The following is a 5191-nucleotide window of genomic DNA, read 5'->3' as shown; positions in this document are numbered from 1 at the left end:
GGCACGGGGCGTGGGGAGCCGCAAGCTGGGCGGGCGGTGCACTCGGGCGCGCGACGGCGGGGAACGGGCCCCGCGGGCCGGTAGCGGCGGGAGGCGGCGAACGCCACGTGGCTGCTCCAGATTGGCACGGGGGCGGCGGCTTAGGGCGCGGTCATGTCCGCCGGTGAGGTTTTTGTTCGGCGGCGCGGAGAGGAAGAAGGTTAGGGTTCATCCTCGAATTTTCGGGGGAGAGGACATATATATAGGTAGAGGGAGCTAGGAGAGTCCAAATGAGGTGCGGTTTTCGGCCACGCGATCGTGATCGAACGACCGAGAGGATGGAGTGGGTTTGGATGCGTTTTGGGCCACTTTGGAGGGGTGTTGGGCTGCAACACACACGAGACCTTTACGGTTCCCCGGTTAACCGTTGGGGTATCAAACGGACTCCAAATGGCATGAAACTTGACAGGCGGTCTACTAGTGGTATACCAAGGCCGCTTGGCAAATCTTGGTCCAATCCGAGAACGGTTAACACCTGCACATGAAAAGAGGCAAAAGGAGGCGCCGGAGGACATAGGAGCGCCGGATTGCAAAACGGACAACGGGGAAAATGCTCGGATGCATGAGACGAACATGTATGCAAATGCGATGCACGTGATGACATGATATGAAATGCATGACACGCAAGCAAATAACTGGAAGACACCTGGCGCAACGGTCTTGGGGCGTTACAACACTCCACCACTACGAGAGGATCTCGTCCTGAGATCTAGAATGGCACCAGAGAGAAAAGGAAGAGGAAGATAAGAGTTAAAACTAAGTTGCTTCTTTGACAAACAAGTCAAACCAAAGAACCTTGAAAGGTTAAACCATGTCAAGAAAAGAATACAACGGAGATGAACGAAGTTGAAAACACTCCGTTAGGAAAAAGGAACAAGGAAGAACAAATTCGGGCAGCACTCCGGTTGAAAAGTGATAAGAAACTTTATAAGATGAAAAGAACTTGAGCAGCGGGCACACACTCCGTTAAAAGGATAAGCATGAAAAGATCATGATCTTCACAATTCGAGATGATGACTGAAAAGAGCAACATCACAAAGCCTCCGGAACAAAAGTAAGAATGGAATGGAATGAACAAAGGAAACAAGATCTTGAGAGAGCGCGCTTACAACAAATGCTAGAACGGAGTTGTTGGAAAACCAACAACGAAAAGAATAAGCTTGTTATGGACTTATAGAAGACATCTCAAAATTATGAGGTGACAACTTGCTGATAACGGAAACAAAGGATTTGGATTGAGAGCTAGAAAAGATATAAGGCTTCTTCCATCGAGGTGATAAGAGAACTTGGATCATTTATAAGCAGCATAAATAGCAAAATCCTTAGGGAAGGCTTTAGGTGAAATATAACCCAAGATAACTTCAATGAAGAGATTGATGGGTTTAAATATCTCATTCTTGTGAATGAAGAATGATATATTACCACCTCAAAAGATAAGGGAGAACAAATTGCACTCCGTATTGCAAGATGGGGAATACTTGAAATCCTCTGAAAAGAATCTCAATGAACACTTCGAGAAGGAATTAAATGCTTGATGAACCATCATGTAGAGCCTTCGTGAGAACTCCGGTAATAAAAGGATGATCGAACAAAAGGAAAGAGAAGTTGAAAACACAAGGTGAAGCCTTGCGATGATTTAGATGGATCTTCACGACGATAAATTGCGGAAAACTTGGAACTCCGGGAAAAGAAAGATGAACAAAAGAAATCAAGAATTTGATGAACCTCCGGAATAAGGAATTGATCACTTGGATGAAACAAGAATAAGAATTACATTATGCTTATCCTTCACCAATTTATATTGATGACGAGCAACGGATTTGGCATACTACTTATTCACGTAGGCAGGATTAAGATAGATATAGCGCCAACTTGAGAAAGTCTTCAACGAACCACCGGTAGGATTTGGGAACAACGAATGAATTAATACAATAGCAACGGAAGAGAATTCTTGAACGAACCACCATAAGAATTGAACAAGAAAAGTAGCAAAAGCACAATTCACCGGGAAGAATTGGAAAATGAATGAAGATACTTGAGAGAATTTAGATACAAGTGAAACGAAGAGATCCCGAGCTGACTAGAGAATACTTGGATGATGCACCGGTAAGATTTGGAGAATGAGAGCTGAAAGCTGGAATGAATAATACCGAAATGATGGGCTCCGGAGAAACAAACTGAAAAGACTCTTGAATTGCTTCGGATGGGTGAAAAGAATTCTCACAATCAAAACAATTTTGAGAGGATGGCATGAAGCTAGAACCATGAATCTTTGAAAGAACGGATAAGATTTGGAGGAAAAACTCTTCTTCGGTCTTCAAAAATCCAAGAATGACGACGAGAAACACCACCATGAATTGTTGAGGCACTCCGGAATGAAGAATAGAAAGGTTGAGCCAATGGTGATAAGAATTAGAAATATCTTGAAGAAACCAACTGACTGATGATAACTCATTATTACGTCAAACTTGGAAAGGAATTTGAGAGTAACACCGGGAAGATTAGAAGAGTCAGGTAAGATCCTGGGAAAAGACCTGTGGGTTAGGGCCCACTCAAGAGAAACACCATTGATGATTTAAAAGATAGATTGCGCCGGTTGAATTAAATGACTTGAAAGAGATAACAATCTCAAAAGAACTTGAACGGATCGAGAATGTAATCGTGAATCTTCTAAGATATCTTCAGCACTCCGGAACAAATGAGTAGTGCGAGGTGAATGGTAACAAGGTGCACCTGACATGAGAAGATATTTGAAATAAGGAAAGGAATGATCAACACCAAAAGCTTGAATTGAAACCACCGGAGATGAAAAGAATGAAGAATGACGAAATTGAAGCTTCCTTAGCATCTTCCTGAGAATCACCGGATAAGAACATTGATGGAAAAGAATGGAGAGACTTCACATGAATAAAATGGATACTTGATTAAGATATATGAGTCCTTGAAGAAAAAGGGTGGGAGGGCGGGAAAACAAAGACAACTTAGGACGGATGAAACAAACACCATTGAGAAGACTTTGAGTTGATCTTGCGGATGTTGAAATGAACGGGTCTACTTAAAGAGAAACACGCCGGTTGAAAAGAATTGACATGACAATCTCAATAAACGAGAAGGATTAGTATTCACATAGGAATATGAGAACACCGCTTAGGAAAAGGCATGGAATCAACACTTGACATTGAAGCAACTCGAATACCACAACTCAAAAACAAAACAAAGGATTGGCTTGCAGAATAAGCCGGAACAAACATATGATAGAGATTTCGTCTGAAGTTTTCGTGGTGGGGCCCACACGGGCTCGATCGTACAACACCATCATGTACAAGGCAGTGCACATGACATACGAAGCGTCCCCGAGTCAGCATAGCCAAGGACTCTTTAAGACACAACGAGACCACTGTAAAACCAACCGTGGATAGGCGGACCACTAGACGTCAAACCCCAATCTCATATCATGCATCTGTCGGAAAGATATCCTAGGAGCTACTTGAATTCCCACTTATAAACTCCCGAAACTTTCCGGTTATGCAATCAGGTGTTGGGGATATAGGGGAAGCATAATATCTCACCCAAAAGTAACAAATCCTACATCCACTTGTATCCATCCTTCAACACATAACCAAGAAACCTTCGGAAATCATTTACCTCAACCTTTAAAAAGCATCCGTTATACGAGTTATGGCAATACTCCCGAACTCCCGCCCCAGTACTGGGTGGCGTCGAGGTTATCTCACCAACAACTGCATAAAAGATATTTTCGATGTCGGCGAAACTCAGGTATTTCAGAACTGCAACGATAAAATTGTGACGACAACACCTCAGGGCTCAACTCCCCGGGACACTGCCACAACCCCTAAATGTCAGGAGGCACCAAGAACAATGTTCTTGTCACAAAACCATCAGAACGATTCCAAGATACCCACGTGATCCTAAAAAAATTTAGTGAAACTTTTAGAAGAGAAGAGTCAAAACTCTACGTCAGGAAGCCTCACTAGAGCGACGAAGGGACTGAGGAGTAAAAAGAATCCTACTCTCCAATATATATATTCCTAAAAGACTCAAAACATATTTATAGACTCAACAACGCCAGCGATTCGATCAAGCAGGGGGCTCCTAAGTCGGGGAAGGCTCTGATACCAACTTGTAACACCCACGATGCGTCTATATCTCCCATGTGTCGGAGCACGACTTAGAGGCATAACCGCATTGTAGGCATGTCACAAGAGGGGTAATCTTTACACATCCCATGTACTGAATAAGAAAGGGATAAAGAGTTGGCTTACAATCACCACTTCACACAATACATGAATATAGCATTACATCAACCAGATACAATCAAGGTCCGACTACGAAACCAAAATAAAGACAACCCAAATGCATAAGATCCCCGATCGCCCCAACTGGGCTCCACTACTGATCCTCTGGAAAGGAAACGTAGTAACGTCCGGAGTCCTCATCGAACTCCCACTTGAGTTCAGTTGCATCTCCTGGAATGGTATCATCAGCACCTCCATCTGGTTTTGGAAGTAATTTGTGAGTCACAGGGACTCGGCAATCTCACACCCTCGTGATCAAGACTATTTAAGCTTATGGGTAGGAAAAGGGATTGAGGTGGAGCTGCAGCAAGCACTAGCATATATGGTGGCTAACTTATGCAAATGAGAGCGAGAAGAGAAGCAAAGCACGGTCGTGAACTAGAAGTGATCAAGAAGTGATCCTGAAACTACTTACGTTCAAGCATAACTCCAACACCGTGTTCACTTCCCGGACCCCGCCGAGAAGAGACCATCACGGCTACACACGCGGTTGTTGCATTTTAAATAAGTTAAGTGTCAAGTTTTCTACAACCGGACATTAACAAATTCCCATCTGCCCATAACCGCGGGCACGACTTTCGAAAGTTCAAAACCCTGCAGGGGTGTCCCAACTTAGCCCATCACAAGCTCCCACGGTCAACGAAGGATATTCCTTCTCTCAGGAAGACCCGATCAGACCCGGAATCCCGGTTACAAGACATTTCGACAATGGTAAAACAAGACCAGCAAAGCCGCCCGATGCGCCGACATCCCGATAGGAGCTGCACATATCTCGTTCTTAGGGCAACACCGGATAGGTCAAGCTATGAGTAAAACCAGCCCTCGAGTTTCCCCAA

This window comes from Triticum dicoccoides, chromosome 7A (assembly GCF_002162155.2).
Source record: "Triticum dicoccoides isolate Atlit2015 ecotype Zavitan chromosome 7A, WEW_v2.0, whole genome shotgun sequence".
NCBI lineage: Eukaryota > Viridiplantae > Streptophyta > Magnoliopsida > Poales > Poaceae > Triticum > Triticum dicoccoides.
This window is presented reverse-complemented; position numbering follows the sequence as displayed.